The 26,824-nt window shown below is 33.5% G+C and overlaps 1 protein-coding gene and 1 non-coding gene across 5 annotated transcripts in view; both read left to right on the forward strand.

Moving 5' to 3' along the window:
- Magi2 (membrane associated guanylate kinase, WW and PDZ domain containing 2) overlaps nucleotides 1–26,824 on the forward strand; it is a 1,314,737-nt gene that overhangs the window by 101,494 nt on the left and 1,186,419 nt on the right. The gene's annotated exons all lie outside the window — the stretch shown is intronic.
- LOC124106550 (U6 spliceosomal RNA) lies at nucleotides 4,515–4,623 on the forward strand. Its single transcript, XR_006856094.1, has one exon. It is a non-coding gene; the product is annotated as a U6 spliceosomal RNA (small nuclear RNA).

Consider the following 26,824-nt stretch of genomic DNA (forward strand, 5'->3'; position numbering starts at 1 on the left):
AGAAATTGATCCTTCAGTGTCAATTAAGCTGGAGAGACAAATTCCTTGAGATGGGGACTCACAGTGTGACAAAAGTGAAGAGGGAAAGTTCATCTAATAACAACCATTGGATGTGATAAAACAGAGGTTTACTAATTAAGGCAAGATGGAGCAGGGGGAAATGCAGATGTTTGGTAATGATCATGTATTCAATAATTTAATAATAACAAAGAATTGAATATCATAATAAATTTAACAAAGAATTGAATATCATAATAAATTTGACAGTGGGGTCAGATCTTTTGTTTTCTTCTAATATGCTGTTTATTTTTCTGTGAGATGTTTACATGATAGAAGGACATTCAGTTATTCATTATTTAAACCAGAAAATGTTTTTGGAACATGTTCTTTGTAAAATAAAACATGGTTTAAGTCATGGTAGGGCATGAAAAATATATAGGTGAAGAAGTTTTCAACTTAACATGAAAACGGTGAAGATTGTTGCAGTCAAGAATTACTGGGATCATGGCCACAAAGAAATGACAATATTAACAGGGAATCTGAGAAGCAGTGACACAAGATGTTAAAGACAGTTGGGTTTTCTGTGCTCACATAAAGTCTACCATAATAGCATATTTGTGTTACACTCACAAATGTGGATTCCATAAGCCATACTATTTATCAAGGAAAACTCTTGCACAATGTTCTTGCAAGCCAGTATGCATTTCTGTGAGTTGGTAGGTCAAAGAACACAAAGAGATCATTTCTGTCTCAGGAGACCAGGCAAGATGTGAGGAGAGTGCTAACATGGGATTCTGGGTGTAGCAATGGAAAGAACCAACAATAGCAAACTGAAGGAGAAGCAAAAGCCCCCAAGTGAGAGGGCTCAGCAGACCCTATGTTGAGTTTACTACTGAAGCATAGAATTTATTTAGAGGATTAGCAGATGGGAAAAATGGAGACAGTCCGGGTGTGAGTTGCAAGAGGACCTTAGTGCCTGGTAAAGGGTTGATTCTTTATCATGGAGGCAGTAAAATACTGAGCAGGAGAAAATAGAATAAAAAGGCTTTGCCTCATGAGAAGCTGAAATAGTGAAGGGAAATTTTGTGGTAAAGTATGATCACCTAAAATCTGATACTTTGAAAATAATCTCAAGCTAGACTGATTTCTCTAAGAGGTAAAATGTTCGTATGAAATTATATGAGTATTTTCAGGGACAATGGGGAAAAATTAAGCTACTTTTATTAATATGTGATTTCCCAATGAGATTGGAAATATAATTAGGAAGTGCTTTGAGGGAAATACTCTTCTAAGGAAATAAAAAAGAACTTGATATTTCACTTTTTTACTTGGGCACAATGCCAATTTAAGAAAAAACACAGTGGTAAGTACTACTGTTCTATCAAAGAGCCTAGACCTGGTTCATTCCATCCAAAGTAGGTCTAGTCTTCCTTTGAATCTGATTAGTCAAATGTAAGCATAATTTTAAAACAAACCAGGTGTGCTGGCCCAAACTTGGCATCTCAGTGACTAGGTAGGCGGGAAGATCTCAAATTCAAAGCCAGCCTTAGAAACTTAGCAAGTACCTAAGCAAAAGATCAAAAGTCTGTCTCAAAATAATTATAATAAATAGATAAATAAATAAGGTTGAAGGTGCAGCTCAGTTACTTGGGTTCAATCCCCAGTTTTTTTTTTTAAAAAAAACAATAATTTTGAAAGAGAGAAAAATGTAGAAATGGTTTACTTCTGAGCACTCTAATAATGGAAACTATTGATGAATCATTTGATAATAGTTTTATATTTTTCAGTACTTCTCCACATTATCAATACTCTATGTAACAGTGGAAATCATGGATAAAGGGTGATTTTCTTGACTAAGGAGTAAACAATGCAAAATGAATGAAAATCCTCACTCAGGCATACTTAAGATGCTAGTTATGACTATACATTTTAAAAGATGTTTCTGTCATTATTGTCTCACTGAATCTTTAGAATGAAGAACTGATTGAGTCTCAAAGGTTTATTTTTAATTTATATGCTTTTTTCCCTATAAATCTTAGGTTTGTAGAACACATCTAACAACCAAACATTATGAAAATTTCTCAGTTCTTAAACTTAGCAATTTCAGTTAAGAACTTTTTTTTCCTCCATGACTCAAGAGAACTAATGCCAAATGTTTTCTCTGATATAAAAAGACTGATGCATAGTGGGGTTGGAAGGGGGAGCATGAGAGGATTAGATGAACTCTAGATATGGCAAAGGGGTGAGAGGGGAAGGGAGGGGGCATGGGGGTAAAAAAGATGCTAAATGGATAGACATCATTACCCTAAGTACATGTATGAAGACACGAATGGTGTGAATATACTTTGTATACAACCAGAGATATGAAAAACTGTGCTCCATATGTGTAATATGAATTGTAATGCATTCTGCTATCATATATAACAAATTAGAATTATTTTTTGTTTTAAAAAGAGAACATGGGAACTTCAAGACTTTGGTGTCTTTTTAGATTATTGATTGCAGTACCAATACATGTATTACCTTGCTGGGGCTGCTTTAACAGACTGTTGAAAATTGAGTGTTGTAAACATCTTTAAGTTCTGAGAGCTAGAAGGCTAAGATCAAAGTATCAGCAAGGCTTGTTCTTTCAAAGGCCTGGGGAAAGAATCTGACCCATGCTTCTTCCAGTGGCATGCATTCAGTCTTTGGCATCCTTCAATTTATAGATGCATCCCCCATTCACCTGCCCTGATCCCTTTCTTTACATTGTATACACACACTGTGCACAGATCTGTGTCCACATTTCTCCTTCTAATAAGTACACTAGTCAGATTGGACTGGGGCACAGAATACTCAGTATAATCTCATTGTAACTGATTACATCCTCAATATTCTATTTCCAAATAAGGTCATATTATGAGGAGCTGTGGATTAGGACTTAAACATATGAATTTGGGGGAATGAGGGATGCAATTCAACCTATAACAATATACAGTAAATAGATGGTTCTGAACAGTGTTGTCATCTTGCATATTGTCTATTCATTATAGATCTTTCATCTGTTAGTTATCCAGAGAAGTTTTTAAAAAAAGGCAATTTGTATCAGAAAAAGGAATGGTTTTTCCTTTGTACTCGAGTTCTACCATTAGAGAGCACATCCTCATTGGCTCCGCTAGCATCAACACGTAATCCAGCCCCTGTTCTCTAATATACTGTACCTAAATCCCAGAAAAACCATCTCTTTTATATTAGCCCTTCCCTTAGGGACTGTCTTCTTCTTACATGAGAAAGTCCAAATGCTTAAGAGCGACATTTAGAATATTTTAACCACCAAAGCATAGCTGTCATTTGTACAGTCTTCACAGGTACAAGTCCATATTCTAACCAAATTCAGCTAATCACCATTTTCAGAACACAGCATTTTTTTTTCTTATTTCTGCGGGTTTGCTTATGCCTATTTTCTTACTGAAAATTCTCTTTCTCTTATGCATCCTATAAACCTGACTGAAATCCCATTTCTTCTTGACACCATCACCATGCACGGGTTATTCCTGAGTCTCATTCTTATACCACTCGTGTTCTTATAACTAATCTTGAACTAATTTCTATTAGTATTGCTGTTTTTTCCTCCCATGTTTATGGCTTCCTCTAAAACTGACTTGTAAATGTCTTTGAAGCAAATATGTTCTACTTTGTTATCCATAGAGAAGTATAGATGCTCAGACATTATTGACAGTTAGAATTGATTTACTGTGCTTTTTCTTTTATCAGTGAAGTACACAGTGGGTGTATTTTTGTTTCACTTTAATTCATTGTACTCCCACAGTTAGTTGTTAAATTCCCAGTTCACAGAGTGCCACATTATCTCATATACAATTGGGTGTCAGGGATCTGAATCCATCCTGTGAAAAGACTCCATCTAAACTTTAGTGTCCTTATCTATAAAATTAGATAGTGGTATTAATTTAATTCTAAGTTAACTCTCAGATATGTCTAAGAGCCTATACATTTAAAATGCAATCTCTATATAAAGTTAATCAAACAGTAATTTTATAAATTTATGCAACTATATGGATGAATGAGAATTTAGTATATTTTATTTTCTTTGTCAGTACAGACTGATAGTTCGCTTGATTTTATAATCCATGCTCTTACTACACTATAAATTATTTTAAAGTGATCTATTGAAAATAAAAACTGAAAAGCAAATTGGTGGTAATTTCTAACACTATGTAAGGAACTAGTATCAGCAGTAAACAACAGGGAGCAGAATTGGGGATGGGAGACGTAGTGGAACTTTAACAGACTACATATTACTTTCCCAATTGAAAAGAATAATCCAGTAGCTTGAGGGCCAGTGCCAGGTTTAAAGAAAGATCAACAAGTCTTGTGAAAGTCAATAATAAAGATAAGCATTTTGTTTTTCTTTCATGAAGTGTCTTACAAGCAAAATGTCAAGTCTAAACATGTCTGTGGAGTACATTGATAGTTTTATTACTATTTTCGCATAAAATCCAAAGTGTTTCCTCCTAGTCTTCACTTCAGTAGCATATATACTAAAATTGAAATTATACAGAAAAAAAATTACTATGGCCCTTATTCAAGGATGACACACAAATTCATGAAGCATCCCATATTTCCATACATTTTATGATAAAAGAATGTAAAAGGACATGAAAAAAATCTTTGGAGGTGATGAGTACATTTATTATATCAATTGTGTATTACAGAATCATAGATGTGTATGTATATTCAGCTCATCAAATTGTATGCAGTAAACATAAACAGGTTTCTATATTTCAATTAGGCCTTAATAAAGTTGTAAATTTTGTTTAAAAAAGGTTCTTACTCCTGACAGTTTTGAGAGACTACCATTTTGAAGATAAGGTAAAATAAATCAGTACCCAAGAGAAGCAAAATAATCCTTGATACTTGGTATCTGAGTTAGCTTAATTAGAAGTAGATGAGAAATGAATATGATTTTAGATTCCCTGGAAACTCAGAATAGAATTTCATGTGCTGCATCATTTTCATTGTAATAGAAGAAAAATATCTAGGTGAATCTACAGAGAAAAATGTCCTGGCACTGATGTAGACATAAAATCCATTTTGTTAGCTCTTTTATAAGGAATATTTGAGCAGAGAATAGACCATGTCTTCAACTTCAGTTTCTAACAGAAGCATTTTGTATCACTGGTCATTTTGTTTATCGAAGCGCTAACAGTGTTGAGAGCACAATACTCCATTTTAGCACAGGGGAGTTATCCTGCAGAGAATGAAAAACAAGACCTAAGCCCTTTTCTTTCTGATGATTCAATTCTTTCATGGTTTAACTGGAAAAATTGACATTTTTTTTGCTCATTATTATGTCCATCAGATTGCCTTGGAACATCTTTAAATGTATAAGGTGAGTAAGACATATGGCAACAAGACAGGAAGTAATCTCACAGGTAAGCATGCCCTGTGTGTGGAGTTCCCATTGGGAGCAGCCTCCATTGCAGTAGGAATGAGCCAAACAGGGTGCAAATAAGTCCAAGGAGTATGGTTTCAATTATCAGATAGTGGGAATAAGTTGGACAGGAGCTGAGGGAGAACCTTGCCTCCTAGGGCCAAAATAACATAAGGGTGGGTGTAAAAAGCTATTGAGTTCCCCCTCCAGCATCAAGATAATTTAGGACTCCTAGAAGCTGGTTCAAACATTGAAAAAGAAATTAAGGCACCCATTGGAAGTTCACATCAGTTTAACCCATTGAAAATTCAACTGAAGAGCTCAACCTCTTGAATCTCCAACTTGTTAAAATGTCAAGGGGTGGCCTCAACTGGTTCGAGGTTTGGTTAACCCAAAACACTGTGGCAGAGCTTTCCATCCCCTGAAATAAACTTTCCTGGCCACCACAGATAACTACACACTGCCTCCTTAACCAGGAGCATTGCTTTTTATGATTCATCTCCTATCTACTGTAGAAAAATATTCCACTGGTAGAATGTCACTTCCTTTTCCTTTGTGCATCAAGAAAAATGTAAGATTTGGGGTCATTCTTACACCAGCTTCCCAGGTTCGGTTCAGGGATTGAACTGAACTTGTGTTCTTCCATCTTCTTGTCCAACAAATACTAAAAGAGGTATCACCTCTTGAATAAGAGCTATTTTTTAAAATTTAACTATTATGAACAAATTAATTATTCTAATAATATCCATTTAAAGAAAATTTTCATTTATTAAACTTTATCAGTCATATATTCTGCCAACTACTAACATCATTTTTTTCTGAATAACTTAAACAGGCTCAGAGAATCTCAGTAATTTCTTCACAATCTTATGCTTAGAACCAGGATTAAATCCAGTTCAATTTAATGCTAACACATTTATTTTCCATTGGATATTCCTGCCCAAGGAGAAAATTAAAATAATTTTCTTTTACCTTAAATGTATTGTGGTATTTTTTAGCCCAGTTCTTAAAACACATGTTCTATATACCGAAATTTACCTTCTCTGAAACACTAGACATAAGAATCTTCCACCAGAGTCATTGCTGGCAGTTGGAGACAAATTTCATCAGGTGCACTGAATATAAATTTTATCATAGTTTTAAGCTGATACTGATAGAATTTACCTCACTAATAGGTTCTTATTTTCTAAAAGTGACTGTGAAATAGATCCTATAACATTCAAAATGACTGTGCTTCTTCTGAGCCAGGACTGGTGCTGGTCCTCACTGTAAGACATAAGGTAAATGAACATTTTTGGAATGCATACACACATTCCTCTACTTCTCTAATCATACACGTACTTACATAGGGAATTTATGCACAAAAGTTTGTCTAGGAAAAATCAACCCTTTCAATAGACAAATAATAAAAAACGAACTTGCATACAATTGCTATAAAAATACTACTAGAACAAAATGTAAAAGAGAGCAATAAACTTGTCAACAGATGAGAAAAAATGTTGCTACAGAACAGATATGAAGTTGTGACTGAAGTTTTACTATGCATTTAAAATGTTAATAAAGCTCTTAATTCTATGAAGGAAGACATGAATCATAAATGTAAGAACTCAAGAAAGTGATAATGAGACAAGTAGGAGGAAATGAAGTGTCAATTGACAGAATTCAATGAAGTAGAGACAAACCCAAAGCACCACAGAACTGTAAGAGAATTGCAAGGAGCAGATATGAGATTAGATACTTTTTGAAAGACAGCAAGACCATAGAGGCTATAAATGAGCTGATGCAAGAAAGTCAAATAAAAATGGAAGATAAATAAGGATTTGGGAAACAGTGATAAATGTATAAACCAGGCAAAGAAGAAATATAAATGCATAATTGGGATTCCTGAAAGAGAAAAACAATAACAATGGAACAGAACAAATATTTGAAAATAGAACTTAAGAAAAAAGTTATGAACAGGAAAGCATACCTCAGTCTACTAAAATCATATAACGTGTATCATTGAAAACTGACCCAATCAACACTGAGACATATCCTTCTGACACATGCCCAACACACATATGTGTTCATGACATATCCTAGTAAATTCATTAGCTTTTAATGACACAGAAAGCACAGGTGGTGGGGAGGAAGAAGGAAAGGAAAAGGAAAAATATTGGTCAAGGGGTACCAAGTTTCAGTTAGACTGCAGAAGTTTTAGTGATCTATTGTACTGCATGGTAATGATAGTTAATAATGAATTGTATATGTCAAAATTGACACAACAATAAATTTTTAACCTTTTGAAAACAAAAACAAATTGGTGAGATATTGTATATGTTAATTAGCTAGATTGAACCTTTCTACACTGATACATAGATTAGAACATCATATTGAAATCCATAAATTAAAATTATTATTTGTCAATTAATAATATATTTAAAAAAATACCTCTTAAACCATCAGGCAAAAGAATCTAACTTATTTATAGGAAGAAAGAGCATCAGGATTTCCCCTTGGTGGTCAGTGGAGCAGTTAAATTCTTAAAGAAAGAAAATGTAATCCAAGGACTTTATGTCCAGCCGACATGTGCATTAAGTATAAAGCCTACAAACAAGATTGAATGTGCCACAACTCAAGAAATACTGGTCACCTACCAAAGGTTGAGCTTCAGCCAATCAAGGGATGACAAAGAAAACTGTAGCAAAACGATTGGTGGTAGGCATTTAATTTATTTATTAGAATTAAAACTGATGTAAACACATGGATTAGATTAAAAATGTAGCATAAATTTTAAATGCCTGACAACTTAGAAATATACAAATAACAAAAATTGAGAGAATGAGGGAGAATTTTAGCAGTGTCTCAAGAAAACTAAATATCTATTTACCATATGTAACACACCACAAGTATAATATTTAGTGATTGTCTCATATGTCATTGTATGACATCAAAGGATATTACTGATAACAACAGATATATCAAGTAATGAATTATAATTTGGTATGGTTATATCCTTTAATGTTACAGAGATGATTTTTAATAAATATTATGTTTAATAAAACATTAGTTTAATAAACATTATTTTAATAAAACACCATTGATAAGTAACTAAAATTTAAAATGTCCAAGATTTTTAATGACAAAATTAATTTTTAAACATTTTACATTTAAAAATTGAGGAGCCCTTTGAATATAGTGAGGTAAACATAGTTTCTTTTATCCTGAGGAGATACTCTTAAAATTTCATTTACAGCAAAACTTAACCTTTAAATAAATGTTACTGCTCTTCCTTATACTTCTTTCTAGAAAATGTAGTATGTTGCATGACATTATGGTTAAGTTGATGGCTGTAAGTTTAGTGGAAATTATAAATGGTACAAGGTCTACTGATTTTTGGCAGCTAATACACACTTCAGTAGGTATAGAATTGGTGACTTTTGCTTATCTCTGAATGATGTTGAAGAGTCAGGGGAACATGGCTCCGCAGCAGGAAGTGGCTGTAGTCCCATGGCTTGATAGGCCATCTCCCCTCTCAAGTAAACAACTGCAAGTTTCTCCTATCACATGTGTTCGTTTGTTAAAGAACTCCTTGCTCTTTCATTTCAATGTAACAAGAATATGTTTCATCATGCAACATGGATTACAATATGTTTTGGGGTACCAAAACACCTTTGAGAACCTTATTGAAGCTCTAGTACCTTCCTGCAGGAAAACACACACATCCCATTTTGCCTGTCATTATATGGGATTCATAGAACCCATAAGTTTCATTCAAAGAGATCCTCAGGAATTATGGAAGTCAGGATAAAGACCCTGGTTAAAAATTTTCTTTGTAATTTTATCAGAATCCACTCTTGATCTTGCTTGTCATAACCACAGATGTTACTGAATGCTCTGAAAGCAGAAAGGTTGCTTAAATAGCCCCTATTAATAGTTCATCTAAGCCATCTCTCTTCTTGATTTTGAGGTGTAAGAGTGGTAATTCTCAAAAATCTGTCCCAGAGCATCTACAGCAGAAGCACTTGCATGTCAAATTAAATATTTTGTGCACATTTCTATACATATCTAAAGTTTCACTTCACCTGAAGATAAAGAAGATTGCAAAGGGAAATAGCTACAGCATAAATCAACAGTTGAGAAAGAGATGCACTGGAATTTGAACAAAGTAATCTGAGGAGTTGGTTCAAATTAGAGATCTTGGAACAGTTAAAGGTGATGACTTTAACTTGCAAATCTTGATGTTCATTTAGCTCATATCCCCTTGGTGGTAAAAAGAAAATGAAAAAATAAAAAAATGGAGACTTGTTTTTTTAAATCCCACACTAGACTAGAGAAGACAGAAGCAACTACAACATCAGAGCTGGACTCTGCTTCTCCAGACTCTCCGTGGGATAGCAACAGATAAAAATAACCCCAGCCCTAGGCCTATGGCCCCCTAAGATGAAATAGTCCACAGCTCCAGCAATAGATTACCAAGGGGAATAATTAATCATTATGAATCTAAAGGTTTTTTTCTATTTTAAAATGACTAACATTTAGAGAATACTTACCACATGCCAAGCCTGCAGGTAGACACTGTCACAAAGAGGAGTTTTATATTCATTTCAGCTCAGTCATCTCTTGTCCTAAAAATAGGTAGGAAGATGTTCCTGGGTCACTAGTTTGGTTCCTTTGCAAGCAGCTCGGTGTGGGGGAAGTGCTGAAGCAAGTAACAGAGGATGTCTGAATGGTGCAAACCATATCACCATTAAGGACTGAGTTGCCCATGTGGCAGCTAGGTGGGATGGAGTCCTGCCTTCTGTCATTTAGCCAGAGATTAGAACATGCTTTATGAATGAGTATTGTCCTACCTAGTTATCTGCATGGGCATTGTGATTCAATTCAAAGAACAGAGAGCACCTAAGCACAGCAGATTTTCACATTTGTACTCTTTCAAGAGGTGATCTAACAGGCATCTAAGATAAACAAATGTCAAAATACAAAGATTAAAGTCATCACCTTAAAATGTACCAAGAAGGATGGACTTAATCTTGATCTCAAATTTGAACCAATTTCTCAGATTACTTTATTCAAGTCTGGCTGCATTTCTTTCTGCATTGCTGATTTATGCTGTAGCTCTTTCTTTTTGCAATTTTCTTTATCTTTATGTGAAGTGAAGTCCTGGATGTGTAAAGAAATGTGCACAAAATATTTAAGTTGGTAGTCTGCACCCTGCAGGGCCAGAGCAGCAGAGTCTCATATGCTCCAATTTGTTATTACACTTCTATAGAATTTACAATGAATTGCACAGTGGAATGCACAATGTAAAAATACCCTCAATTTTATAAAATTTTAAGATAAACAGATTCCTTGAAAACACTATGAATTCAGACTCAGTGAACTAAAAGAACTTTTGTTATTTGTCTAGTAAGGATTTTAAATTCTAGGGAAAATAGATTTTTTCATCTGATTTCAATTTCAGCTCAAATTATTTTTAAATGAATTTTATACTGTGTGTATTTGAGCTTTACAACATGATGTTGTGGGATGCATATATAGATACTAAAATGGCTACTGTAATGAAGCAAATTAATACATATATCATCTCACATAGTTAACTTTCTGTGGCAAGAACACTTAAAATTCACCTATTTAACAAAAATCCTAGAACAATATAGTTTCATTAATGACAGTCTTCATGCTGTGTGATAGATATCTAGATTTATTCATCCTACTATTTGCTGCTTTAGATCCTTTGATTTCATATCCCATTTTGCTGCCACATCCTGACTCCTGTTCCTGGTAACCACTGTTTTGTTTCGTATTTTTCTACATTTATCCAAACTCAAAAAAGGAGACCTTGTCATTTGCTACAATATTGATTGATCTGAGGAACATTATACTAAGTGAAATAAGCTGGACACAGAAAGAAAAAAAATTGTATGACCTCACTTTATATGTGGAAGCTAAAAATAAAAAGTCATATATTCACATTTAATTATTAAAAGCCATTGTAGCATGAGAAGTCAAATATGGCATTAACTCTTTCATCTTAACACACTACTTCAGCTTTCTCTATTTTTCGATTTTATGAGAATATACAATATCATTGAAATATGAGGAAGCTTCTTTTGCCTTCTGCTTAACTGATACTTCTACCTCAGCCTCCTGAGCACCTGAAACTACAGGTGCAAGCCACCATGCACCATCTTCTTTTTTTTTTCTTATTTGTATTTTTTTATCTTTATATTGATCATTACTTAAACTATATGAATCATAACAATATTTAATCAATCCCATATTGTTATTTAGATGATGCCAGTTTTTAATTTTATAAGTAACTCTACATAAATGTTTTTTTAGTATAATGTAATATACTAGTAGTTAAGACTTGGGGCTTTGAAATTGGGCAGGTTAAGCTTGCCCTCCTGCAAAGTCTCTTAATAGTTGTGAGACTTTGGACATAGTTATTTAACTTCCCTGACTTTCAACTTACTTGTATCTTAAATGAATACAAAATGGCATGTTCTTGATAAATCAGTCTTGAGAATTAAATGAGATTATCCATTTAAAGAAATATATTGTAATACTCAATAAGTGTTAGCTAGAATTATGATGTAACCTTTTTTCTCTTCTGAATTATTAATTTCAGTTGATTTTTCTAAGAATGAGAATATTGGTTAAATGATCAGAGTACAATCATATATTTAGTCACAATATATTTTTTTGAATGTCTACTCTATGCCAGTTGTCAAAAAACATTTAACAATATAGGTGTGAACTCCAAATAAGAGATGTTTGGAGTGTGTAGGAGAAGACAGATATAATTAATGCAGGCTGTTAGGGATATATACACTAGGGAGATATATATTGTCTAATTAACGTCCAAACTCTTGAATATTTTAAATACTATATATAGGAGTACTGTTCCTAGTTACCAAAATTCTCAGTATATTTGAACTAAGTTTTTTTTCTTTTTTCCTAAGTTCATAGCTGGAGATTTTATTTTCTTTTAAACTTACATTTAAAAAAATAATTCTTCCTTTGAAGTGTGTTTGTATGTCATATGATTATGAGTTTTGGAATTTTGTCCAAAGGATTTACCCATCTTTGCATATATTTTGGATTCTTCTTTTTCTAAGTGTGTTTGTTTGTTTACTATTTTTCTCATGTTAATTTTGTTTGATTATTGAACCATTGCAGTTTTGTATATCCTGCTTTTCTTTTAAATTTTCTCCCATTGTTTCAATATCTCTACTGTACATTTTCCAAGGATGCTTTTTATTCTTGACCTTGAGAGTTCTCTTTCTGTATCCAAAATGCCATGGATATCACAGCAGGCATTTTTTCCTTTTCTATTCATAAACCATGGTTACTGATGTTCACTACAGCTCTGTGCAGAGAAGCAAAATGCAGCTTGAAAACACAACCTAAAAACCCTACTCTAATAAAACTAAACCCTTGCTAAAGTCATTGTAGATCTTTCCATTTTTGTTCAGAGAAAATGATTCATGTTGTCAATTTTGTAAGATCCTCAGAATATCTGCATGCTGCAGAGGGGAACTTCCCTCAAATTAAAAGGAACTGTCACGAGGTACATTTATATTTATGTTGTTCATATACAAGGATGATTCACCAATTCATAGTCCAGCCATGTAATCCAAGAAGAAATCACTTATGCTTGAGAAAGTTCAACATGAACTTATTGAATCTTTCTTAATATTAAATCATTCACATGTGAATTGTTGGTACAGAATTCATATGTGTATAATTGAATTATGCTTTCAAAATAATTGGTGAAGTTTGATAGAGTGATATAATTTAATCAGTACAGGAGGACAAACTATTTCATCATTACAATTTCCTAATTACAGATCTTTAATGGAAACGTCATATGGTTGTCATTTTAATATCTCCTGGGTTGAATACTATCAGTGAAGCTCTTTGAAATTTTCAAGAGCAATATGGCAAGAGGCAGAGACTGAAAAACAAGAGCACTCTGTCCGAAAACATATCATAGTTTATTGAAACAGAGACCATACTCCTTAGCATGCATGAGTGTGATTTAATAGAGAGTCACCTAATAGAATGACTCAGAAGAATATTAAAATTGTTTAACAGCTGATGCAAGGCCTTCTCCAGTAGCAGGTATTGCTCTGAGTGACTAGATTCTGGAGAGATCAAGAACAAGAGGTTTGGGCCCTGTCTATTTATCATCTTGTATGAAACTCTTTCAGTATTTAACTAGTTTAGCTGTATCTGGGCACAAAAATTATTTTTTTTTTCATTTTGGTTGGATCAGTGGCTTAAGGCAGGCCACACTGGGCTTGGGTGCCTTTTGATACCCTTACACTGGAACAAAATGTAAAACCCAGCATATCTAAAGAACTGGATTCAGGTGGGAAAAATTCTTAGTTATTGAGGCAAGTCTGTAATTGTAGCATGAACAAAGCTGTCACAGAGTAATGGCAAAGGGAAAAAATTAACTAAAAGGAATATTTACCATATCCTTTTTTTATTTCGTCACCCATAAGTTCTTCCTGTCAAAATCACAGTTTGTGATTCATATTGTGAGCTGAAAATGGAGAGAAATCCTGGACTTCTGATCTGCTCCTTTTCCAATTTGTTTCCAACAAAACCGTGTGAGATATATATGTATATATGTGTGTAATATATATATATATATATATATATATATATATATATATGTATGTGTATACATATATATATATATATATATATATATATATACACAGATGATTTTTTTTGGCTATATGATCTGCTGATAAATTCGTTCCCCTGGGACAGATTGTCATGTAAGATTGAGATCTACTTTGTAGAATGGAATACAAAGAGGTGTGACTCCATGTGGAAACATCTCAAATTCTATAATAATTCACTCTGAACATTCTTATTTGTGGAATGCATGTTTTAGGTATCTTTATTTTCAGACTGGAATAGATAATTGGTGCCCAAGCCAGCTAAGGATTCAGGTAACTGCTTTTACAGGATATCTTTCTCTGTGAGAATAGTTTTGTTTTTATAATGTAGTTATGTTAAAGAAGTGTCTCAAAGAATGTGTGCACTAGATAGGGATTGGGAAAAGAGATGCCCTGCAACATAATTTACATGTCTATTTTCATGTTGTTCATTTTTTATTGTTCTTTCTGTCTCTCCTTTACATCCAATAAGTGAGGATGTTTTTCTCATCTAAATGATAGAGGTACAATGGGCCTACCATTGAGAAACCAGCCAAAGAGATACAGGTTTCATCAAAGAATTGAAAAGTCTTCTCCCTTTTTAAAATTTTTGGTCATTTATTTCAAATCTTAATCATGTTTTTTTTTTTTTCATTTTAGTCGATTTTTATATTTTTCCAATATATTTTATTGCAGTTAGAGAACATATCAGTATACCTGAGGTTAATGTTTGAGGCATAAAAGAAATACATAATGTTCACTATGCTTTAAATTATTGCATCATTTGGCAACAATAAATTTTTTGAAAGCATTAGCTATGAAAGAAATTATGAAACCATGTATGAAAAAGAAATCCTAAATTAAATATCAAAATTAAAAATGATATTTTTCAGTCTTCTGAGAGCTGAAATAGTCATTTCACTATTTTTTGATTCTTAGCCATGTCCACTGACATTATCAATAAACAAATAATGTACTAGACATTGGATATCCATCATCTTGTGCAATATTTACACCCCAGTGAAGGTGGTAATGTTAATTCTGTTTCATGGAAAAGAACAGAGAACACTTAAGTTAAATAAAAAGTTAAATTCAGAACCTGAATGAAATCCAGGATTCTTAACTCTATGTCCTTTCTTCTGTTCAGTGTCACAGCTGTCAAAGGAATTTATCAGAGGCATGGGTGGAGAAAATGGATGTATAGGTGGGTGGGATATGGAACAGAGAATTTATTTCACTATTTATTCATAATCTCTCATGTTCTTTACTCTAAATTATTGAATTTCTCTTGAAACAAAAAAAAATCCCACAAGGAAAGAAAATTACCAGAGGATTCTAGAAAATTAATTTTTAAAAGGTTGTTAGTTGTAAAATTCTTAGAGGAACATACTGGCCTGCTACCTTTAAAGAAAGGAAAACTACTTTCTCTAGCTGAGTTGTTTGTATTACTGTTTTCAGTTAATCTATGAAACATAGTTTAACTTCATTGTCTTTTATTTTTTTATATCAAGTAAAAATATTTTGAAAATGTGGTTTATAAATTACACTTTCAGTAAAATCACCTGTATGCGTACAGTAGTAATTTCAATGGATTTGACTATCATGTTTTACAACTCTGGTTTATTAACTCAGGGAAATAGTATGCATTATTTAATAATATGTGAATATATTTCATGATTCCCAAATGTGATTTTCTTTTTCTAAACATTTCAAACTGGAATATATTTCAGGAGTCCTAAGTTCTACTTTTCTCCTAATATTTCAAACAAGAAGAAAGAATGGTCCCATTTGTGAGAATAAAAGAATGTATCGTTCTTTCTATAGAGTTAAAAAAAAGTAAAATTGTTTTTCTTATGACATAAGAAAAACTTAATAAATCTGTTCCCTTCTGACAATAAGATCTAAAGAATCTACCCTTCCTTGCAAGTTTCACAGAAGCTGAGCTCACACAGAATGGTTTTATTATGTGGTAGCTCCTAAACATGGGACAGGAGTGGTGATCATAGGGAACTTGGAAATAGAGGCAATACTCCCAGCAAAGCTCTTAAAAAGTAGGAAATTATTCTAATTGTTAAATCATTTGTCACCTAATTAGGTTTTGTGAGGAAGAGATCCTGAAGCTTGAGATAGCATTGGGATCTGCAGTGTGTACATAAAACAAAACAATTACACTCAGTAAATTCATAGGCAGAGATTTTGTAATATGAGGCACCAATCTGATTAACATATAACTGGAAGGAAATGTATGGTACCATACACATTATTTATAGCCAAACTCTAGCTTGGAAGTCAAGCTACATAAACCTCCCCAGGCAAACGTCTGTGGGTCTATTCAGAAGATAGATCAGAATTCAGCTCTTCAAAAGAAGCAAAGTGGGACGTGGAGTGTGCCTGTGCATTAAGAGGAGAAACTACTTGGACATATGTGGTCTTGCAAGCATTTATATCATAGGATACAATTTATATAATAGAAGAGAGGATGGAATATTAGTTAGTCAGGTGGAGGCTGTTGATATCCTTTCAAAAAAGATTTCATTAAGATGTAAGACAGACGAGAGAAAGGGATTCAGTTTCATTTTGTTGCATATGGATTTCCAGTTTTCCCAGCACCATTTGTTGAAGATGCTATCCTTCCTCCATTGCATGCTCTTAGCCCCTTTATCAAATATAAGATAGTTGTAGTTTTGTGGATTGGTTTCTGTGTCCTCTATTCTGTACCATTGGTCCACCTGCCTGTTTTGGTACCAGTACCATGCTGTTTTTGTTACTATTGCTCTGTAGTATAGTTTGAAGTCTGGTATCGCTATACCGCCTGATTCACACTTCCTGCTTAGCATTGTTTTTGCTATTCTGGGTCTTTTATTTTTCCATATGAATTTCATGATTGCTTTCTCTATTTCTACAAGAAATGCCGTTGGGATTTTGATTGGCATTGCATTAAACCTATAGAGAACTTTTGGTAATATCGCCATTTTGATGATGTTAGTTCTGCCTATCCATGAACAGGGTATATTTTTCCATCTTCTAAGATCTTCTTCTATTTCTCTCTTTAGGGTTCTGTAGTTTTCATTGTATAAGTCTTTCACCTCTTTTGTTAGGTTGATTCCCAAGTATTTTATTTTTTTTGAAGATATTGTGAATGGAGTGGTTGTCCTCGTTTCCATTTCAGAGGATTTGTCGCTGATATAACAGGAATGCCTTTGATTTATGCGTGTTGATTTTATATCCTGCCACTTTGCTGAATTCATTTATTAGCTCTAATAGTTTCTTTGTAGACCTTTTTGGATCTGCTAGGTATAGAATCATGTCACCTGAAAATAGTGATAATTTAGGTTCTTCTTTATGCCTTTAATTTCTTTTGTCTGTCTAATTGCTCTGGCCAGTGTTTCTGGAGTTGTAGTTGATTGTAAACACAATATAACTAATATGCAATTAATACTAATATGCAACTTATGTCCTCCACCTCCAAAATAGTTATGTACTGATGTACCCAGTATGTTTTGTTTTAGAAAGTAACTAGTATTTCTGATGAATTCTGTACTTACTAAAATCATGCAATTGCTTTTGATGCTACATTTAAAAGGAAATGGGGAGTCCATTCAGTAAAGTGCAATAGGAATAGTCTATAAATCTTGTGCCATGAAACTACTGAAGAAATGGAGCAATTTTCCTGAAGAAGAAACAGAGAACAGAGAACACTCTCTGTTCAAAGGACTACTAGGGATAAAGGAGACAATATGGACTGTTAGAATCACCAGTACAGTTACAGACTATGAATGAGTGAAAGTGATCAAGTTCTGGGTTGGATCTCAGTTTTAGGAAGATCCACGAACAGAATTAAATATTTACCTCCTGCTGTAGCAAGCTTTCCATCATCCAGACTGTTTTGCATAAGTACCTGGCTTTGCATTAATCAGCCCTTGTCGATTCAGTCATGCAACTGAACCTCTCTGAGCTACAAGAGAAGTGGTACCAGTACCTACCTCATGGAGTGTGCATGCTGATTAAAGGACATACTATGTGTAACAGGTTTAGTGCAGTCCTAGGCACATATGAAGTGCTCAAAATGGTATTTATGTTATTACTAGTTGACCAGTTCCCCCAGAGGACACTATAGATAGTGTGTTTTTGTCATATAAAAATTAAACTAAACAATTCCAAATTGCCTTCCAAATGGTAAAATTAAAAATTCCATGACTCCAACACTATATGGCCAATAACTACATTTTCATAGTTTTCTTAAAAATACTTACATTGTGGTTAGGAACACATTGGAGCAAACAATTTGATATTTTTGGTCCATAAATAAACCCTGAATATACTAGTGTATATTTAATATACACTAGTGTATATGTGTGGGAAGTAATATATATAAAGTAACTTCATGTGTATATTTCCCATGTAACTATATATTCCGAAATGCCTACATTAGTATTTTACTTAAATGTGATGTGTTTTAGTGCTTTTATTGTAATTTCAAATAAAATTTATAAATATTACTAGTATTAGGAAGTTGTGATTTCTCTAAAATAATATATGGAATACCTAAAATATCTATCTGTATATAAAAGTTATTTATATATTTGGTGAAACTTTGCATATTATAAACTCATTAAAAACACAGTGGGACATGTAAATGACTTTACCTGCACTGCAAAAGCCTTAAATGTAGTTCTCATTTTTCTCTGTCAAAGACTGAAAAAGGAAAGGATATTAACTTTTAATAAGTGGAATTATCTTTCACTCTGAAATTCAAGTACACACTTACATCCTCTAGACCTACTGACAAATCCTCCCCAGTTTGTGTGAGTGGCAACCCTTAACAAACACTCTTACCAGTAGATGAAAATAATCAAACAATGAATGACAGTGAGGGTTGGAGTCACCTCAGAGCAAAATGACAAAAAGGAATGTCTTATTAATATCAAATACAATAAGTCTGAAGTAAGCCTAAGGAATTTATTTGAAGTAAAAAAATGTATAATGCATTTGAATTAAGAATATATTTCATAGAAATTTTATTGCATGTATACTAAGTGCCAGATGCCATGCTAAAGTATTATATTTCTATATAGTTTTATATACTAAATGCATAATTTAACACGACAATCTTATAAAGCCAGTATAATTCCCACTTTCTGTATGAAAAAAACTGAGACTCAGGGAAGTCAAGAAATTCACCCCCCCAAAAAAAAATACAGGTAGTAAAGGAATTGTGAGTTCTAAAACCTTGGGTTAATATTCACCCAAATAATTACTAATGACCACATTTACTAAAGCCATGAAGATATCTACAGCAGCTACAAAATGTTCTCCAATACAAATTTACACTCCCTCCAAGCATCAATAAGATGCAGGTAATATGCATCTTATTTTAGGTTATATGCTGTTAATAGTCCACAGTGGGGCTAGAAGTGTTTGACCATTCTTCATGGCAAGAACAGTTTGTTTCCTTTATTTCTGTTTGGAAAATGATCTCGTTTTTTAATAAAAAAATTATCTCCAGAGTGTTCATGAAAGCCCCCCATATCAGGATGGAATTTTGTTAGCTTTTGACTAATTTATAATAAATCCCAAACTTGTCAGCTTTTGGTCTTTGTATAAGTTTAAGAAGTGTCTGTAGAATCCCTGGACAGCAGTTCACAATTATTAAGTGCAAGATTACCTTATATATAGATTTTCACTTTGGTGTACTGCTATTAACAAAGTGTAAAATGGCTTTCAATGCAGGAAGGCTATTAATAGCTAATACAGTGCTCCTCCATTTAAAAATCTTCACAATAATGTGAAAAGAGTAAAAATAATGCTTTGTTTTTATGTAGCACAAGTCTCCATGGAGCCCAGAGAATTTAGTTGACAGGGTCTAAAAATGGCTTTTCTAGGGAGAACAGGAAACTAATATCATAATTATTTTACAGGTATTGAAATTGACACTGAGTACCTATGTCTCTACTAATGTGAACATTATGCAGTCCAAATGAAATAGATGACCTCCTCCAGCTATCTTCATGATCAATAGAGACTGTATTAAACTATCACCCATGGGGTTTTTATTTTCTTTTTTGCTTACAGAGACAAACACAATGATAAAACAGTAATTTGAGGACTCAATATTATACCAGTTATTGGAATGATATGGTAATGTTTTGTATTATTTCAGTTTGCCTTGATAATATTGAGATATCATACAGATATACTTTCTTTTATTGAATAACTGTATTGCAAAGGTCATGTGGCACAGAATTGCAACTCTAAATATGTTTTAAAATATTATAATTTTTACCTTTAAAATCTGTTGTTTCATAATGTGAAAAAAGAAAACACTGTAATGTCACGGTGTGAATTAAGATTTTTTAATGCATGGTTGCCTTTTTTTAAGTAGGGGACATTGATCTGTACGGGGATAAAATGGTGAATTTCCAAGTATTAGTTTATCAGTAACTCAGCCATCCTAGATAAATGGATCAAATGTGTGTGTGTGTGTGTGTGTGTGTGTGTGTGTCTATTAATTCACTGGAGGAAGAGGACCCATAGATTGTATCACTGTTTGTAAAACCTATCATCAGAATCATCTTAAATATGTCTTTAGGGAATAGACCGAGAAGGGGAATAGCTGGGTCAAATGGTGGTTCCATTCCCAGCTTTCCAAGAAATCTCCATACTGCTTTCCAAATTGGCTACACCAATTTGCAGTCCCACCAGCAATGTACAAGTGTACCCTTTTCCCCACATCCTCGCCAGCACTTGTTGTTGTTTGACTTCATAATGGCTGCCAATCTTACTGGAGTGAGATGGTATCTTAGGGTGGTTCTGATTTGCATTTCTCTGACTGCTAGAGATGGTGAGCATTTTTTCATGTACTTGTTGATTGATTGTATGTCCTCCTCTGAGAAGTATCTGTTCAGGTCCTTGGCCCATTTGTTGATTGGGTTATTTGTTATCTTATTGTCTAATTTTTTGAGTTCTTTGTATACTCTGGATATTAGGGCTCTATCTGAAGTGTGAGGTGTAAAGATTTGTTCCCAGGATGTAGGCTCCCTATTTACCTCTCTTATTGTTTCTTTTGTTGAGAAAAAACTTTCTAGTTTGAGTAAGTCCCATTTGTTGATTCTTGTTATTAACTCTTGTGCTATGGGTGTCCTATTGAGGAATTTGGAGCCCGACCCCACAGTATGTAGATCGTAGCCAACTTTTTCTTCTATCAGACGCCGTGTCTCTGATTTGATATCAAGCTCCTTGATCCATTTTGAATTAACTTTTGTGCATGGCGAGAGAAAGGGATTCAGTTTCATTTTGTTGCATATGGATTTCCAGTTTTCCCAGCACCATTTGTTGAAGATGCTATCCTTCCTCCATTGCATGCTTTTAGCCCCTTTATCAAATATAAGATAGTTGTAGTTTTGTGGATTGGTTTCTGTGTCCTCTATTCTGTACCATTGGTCCACCTGCCTGTTTTGGTACCAGTACCATGCTGTTTTTGTTACTATTGCTCTGTAGTATAGTTTGAAGTCTGGTATCGCTATACCGCCTGATTCACACTTCCTGCTTAGCATTGTTTTTGCTATTCTGGGTCTTTTATTTTTCCATATGAATTTCATGATTGCTTTCTCTATTTCTACAAGAAATGCCGTTGGGATTTTGATTGGCATTGCATTAAACCTATAGAGAACTTTTGGTAATATCGCCATTTTGATGATGTTAGTTCTGCCTATCCATGAACAGGGTATATTTTTTCCATCTTCTAAGATCTTCTTCTATTTCTCTCTTTAGGGTTCTGTAGTTTTCATTGTATAAGTCTTTCACCTCTTTTGTTAGGTTGATTCCCAAGTATTTTATTCTTTTTGAGGACATTTTGAATGGAGTGGTTGTCCTCATTTCCATTTCAGAGGATTTGTCGCTGATATACAGGAATGCCTTTGATTTATGCGTGTTGATTTTATATCCTGCCACTTTGATGAATTCATTTATTAGCTCTAATAGTTTCTTTGTAGACCCTTTTGGGTCTGCTAGGTATAGAATCATGTCATCTGCAAATAGTGATAGTTTCTGCTACATCGATGTTCATAGCAGCACAATTCACAATAGCAAGACTGTGGAACCAACCTAGATGCCCTTCAATAGACGAATGGATAAAAAAAAATGTGGCATTTATACACAATGGAGTATTACTCTGCATTAAAAAATGACAAAATCATAGAATTTGCAGGGAAATGGATGGCATTAGAGCAGATTATGCTAAGTGAAGCTAGCCAATCCCTAAAAAACAAATGCCAAATGTCTTCTTTGATATAAGGAGAGTAACTAAGAACAGAGTAGGGACGAAGAGCATGAAAAGAAGATTAACATTAAACAGGGATGAGAGGTGGGAGGGAAAGGGAGAGAGAAGGGAAATTGCATGGAAATGGAAGGAGACCCTCAGGGTTATACAAAATTACATACAAGAGGAAGTGAGGGGAAAGGGAAAAATAATACAAGGGGGAGAAATGAATGACAGTAGAGGGGGTAGAGAGAGAAGAGGGGATGTGAGGGGAGGGGAGGGGGGATAGTAGAGGATAGGAAAGGTAGCAGAATACAACAGACACTAGTATGGCAATATTTAAATCAATGGATGTGTAACTGATGTGATTCTGCAATCTGTATACAGGGTAAAAATGGGAGTTCATAACCCACTTGAATCAAAGTGTGAAATATGATATATCAAGAACTATGTAATGTTTTGAACAACCAACAATAAAAAATTTTAAAAAAAGAATCATCTTAAATACTTTTTTAAAAATGCAGATTGCTATATCCCACCTCTAGTGTTTATGATATGGTAGATCTGGTGTGGGGCCCAAGAATTTGTATTTCTACCAGTCCCTAAGTGATGCTAAGAATATTGCTCCATCAGTTTCATCAGCAACAGTGAGAACCAACTATACACCAGTCAGACTTCAGTTTTGATACTTTATAAAGTGAGACATAACTATGACTAGATAGAAATTAAATGCTAACCAAATTATATGTTTAATATTCAAGTGAGAGAGGGAGAGTAAAAGAGAAACTGTTTCTGCTCCAACAGAAAAAAAACAATTCTAGCTAAAATTAATACCAATTCTAAGGTCAGTGTCAATCTAGGCTCTCTGCATTACATTTTAATATTTATTCAATAAATATTTACTGGGCACGTATTATGCAATGGGGGATTTGTATGTAACAGAGAAAAACAAATGATTCCTGCATTTGTGAAGCTGAATTTGAACTTGATATTACTTTTGTTTTAATGTACTTAGTATGTCTTTTATTATATATTTATTTTAACCTTATCTTTAAGTTCACATACATTCTTTCTTTTCTTTCTTCCTAATCTTAACGTATAATTTGTAATTGTAAGCATATTCCCATTTGTGTTGCTTCTGTATCAGACCCTGAAGAGGGTAACACAAATGGTTCTGATTATTGATTGGATCCTTGATTATGATGGATCTTTAGACTGGAATTCAGTTCTTCATGTCACAGGAAAGAAAGGTATATCACAGGTATTTTTGTAGAGTTCAATTATGGAAACTGAAAGTATTTGAAACTTATGAAACAATATTCAAGTTTATTTTAATTTGCGTTTATTTGACTATTAATAATATAGAAGCTATATCTTACCTATTATGATGGGCAAATATTTTCTTAAAATATCAATAACTGTAAGATGTAAAATATAAGATAAGAATTCTGTTGGAATATTCTTGGGCAATGTGCATTAAGAACCTTAAAAACACTTCATACTTTTTGAACCAACATTTACACCTGGTCAATTCATTGAAATTTAAGTAGAGATATTCACATTAAATGTAGATTGCTGTTTATTATTATGTTGGTTAAAATAGCAAAACATTGAAAATATAGTTTAAATGTCTCAGAGGAAATTTACTTATGTAAATTGTAATATATTTCTAAAATTTTATAATATTTAACCATTAAAATTTTAATTTTAAGACAATTTCCTGATGTAAGTAAATATAATGAGTGTTTTTGAAAATACAAAATTCAAGCATTTTAAAAATTTTCTAACTCTAAGTAAGCAGGAGAAAATGCTTGGAAAGAATACACCAACCATTAACTGGGTCTTTCTGTATTGTGAACTATTTCTTTTTCTTTGCACTTTGGTATTTCTTTTCTTTGTATTTTACTATTTTTTTTCATAAATCATCATCTAAAGTCATGATGTTTATATTATATGACAAAGAAAGGTGTGTGTTTGTGTGTGTGTGTGTGGACTCACACATATGTGGTTTCATCTAAGGAGTATCTTCTTAGGAACCATATGTAGACATTTCAGGATTTAAAACTCTTTGACAGTTCTGATTTGGGTTTCTATCATTGTATAATCATAATCAAGACAGTATTCTATTTTTCTGTACATATAAAATGGTCAGTTTTCCTAGATAGGTCATAACTTGTTCTTTAAGTAGCAGTGTTTCTCCTATCAGCCCAAAAGAAAAGAACAGATAACTAAGTGGCATCCATCCATGTGTCCTGATGGTTCCATAAGTTCCATCTTCCCTCATAAACACATCATTGTCTCTGTCTATAAATGTTTCTCATAAAATCTTTGAGAAGGGGCTGGGGTTATAGCTCAGTGGTAGAGCACTTGTCCAGCATGTTTGAGGCACCTGGGTTCAATTCTCATCACCACATATAAATAAATAAAATAGAGGTCCATTGACAATTAAAAAAATAAATTTTAAAGATCTTTGAGAAAATGTTTCTAAGAATTTATATGCTCCTCATATTCATATCCATGATTAAGTCCTCATAACAGTAGTAAAAAGCCCTCTATGCTTCCCATGTGGACAGGAATTAAGCAATAATCCTCCTTGCTATTTTTTGAAGTAGATATTCTTATTTTCCCCATGTTACTAACGGGAAAACTGAGGCCAGCTGCTGGTATGCCATTCAGTCCAGATCACACAAGTGGGGAGCTGTCAAAACCACCTAGCATGGCTCTGTCTCTGGATCATGCTAATTGATCTCCCTTCCATAGTTTTATTTTATCTGATCCAAACTTTCGACAATGTGAAAAGGAGAGACTCCTAACACGTGATGGTGTTTTTACAGTGAAGACATGTTCTTTTCTTTCTTGTCACAAGTTTGGTGCTGGAGTGTAAATCCAGCAAGTCCCGTAAGCTCTTAAGATCCTGCTACTATATATCACACTGCCTGCCTAAATGAGGACTCAGGGCCAGAGGGAGCAGCCATTCTGATATTGAACATCTGTCACAGCAGCTAAATTCCCAGCTGCTCCCTGTCATTATTGGTTGTGTTAGGATGTGAGGGGAGTTACTTTTAAAAGTGGCTCTATACTTTTTAGTAATTAAAGGAAAATCGGATATATAATATCTAAAAATGTACCACTGATACCAAACTCAATTTTCTTTGGATGACTAATATTTTTAGTAGGCTTCCAAGACATAATATCACTATATAATTTATGCTTATGGGAGCATACATTTCACAGGCCTTCTTAAAAATAGTTTTCTTCCTGTATGAGCTAGCACAGAACAATTAATAAAATTTTCAAACATAAACATGTAGACATATTTACCTATTTTTTTCTTATTTAGCTTAAATTACTGGAGGGAAAAGCTTAAAAAAATTTGTCAGTATATTAGTGTAGCTTGAGCTAAGGTAAAATCCTTTATCAGTAACTTATATTTTCCAGAAAAGGCCAAGTTTTGGATTATAAAAACAAAGATTATGATTGTTGGAAAATTCTATGATATTACCATGCAAGCATCACATAAGAAAACCTAGAAGCAAAGTTTTATCAATGTAAGACTCATCATTCTTGTTACTTTTGGCTTATATTCTTTGTCCATGGTATTTAAAGAAAGGACACAGCTCAGTTTTTATAGTGTTTAGTAAAGATTCTGTATGCAGACAGTAATCCAACATTTAAGAAACCAGTTTGCAAGTTGTGTGTTTGTGTGTCTGTTTCTATGTGCCTGAGAATTTGGAATTTTATTTTCTATTCATTGATTTTTTTGCTGTGCTTGCACAATCAAAGGAAATAATGATTTTGGAGAGATTGTCAAATGTTCAATAAATGTTGAAGTGCAGAACTCTCTCATTCTTTAACACTCAATGTTGCTGAATTTTCACGTTGTCAAATTTTCTCAATAAATGATAATAACATTGGTTAGGTATATTAGACAGCTAGCTTTTCTCTTGAACACACACTTTTATGGCTTTTTTTTTTAAATTCCTTCTTTTGAGTGCATTTTCAGGAAAAAAAAAACATTTTACACACACACACACACACAAACAATGCATATAAATAAACAAACCATAAACTAGCTGTTCCAAAATTTACTTTTTAAAGAGTCTTTCCTTACCCCTTCAAGGCAGAATTAACAATTCTTTCACTTGTTTTCTCACAACATTTGTTGCATTCTTCTGCTGACGCATTTTCCATATCCTGTTAAATGTAGCCCTGTGTATCCGCTTTCCCCTTTAGAATTTGAACAGCAGCAGCCAACTCTTATTTATCTCCATCTCTCATGCTTAGCACAATGACTGACACATCTGTTAGGATTATAATAAGAGTTTATTGTTAGTTTTGGTTTTGGAAATGCTAACAAAAATAGGACTGGTTTCTTGACAGTTTCTATAGAAATCTCAGAGACTGTCTCAGGGCATTCTGGACATGAGCATGAGTTAAGGGAGGGTTATAGTGACATACATTTTATGTTTAGGGGAT

This window comes from Marmota monax, unplaced genomic scaffold, assembly GCF_021218885.2.
Source record: "Marmota monax isolate L192 unplaced genomic scaffold, Marmota_monax_Labrador192_F-V1.1 WCK01_AAM20220418_F8-fsc00065, whole genome shotgun sequence".
Lineage (NCBI taxonomy): Eukaryota > Metazoa > Chordata > Mammalia > Rodentia > Sciuridae > Marmota > Marmota monax.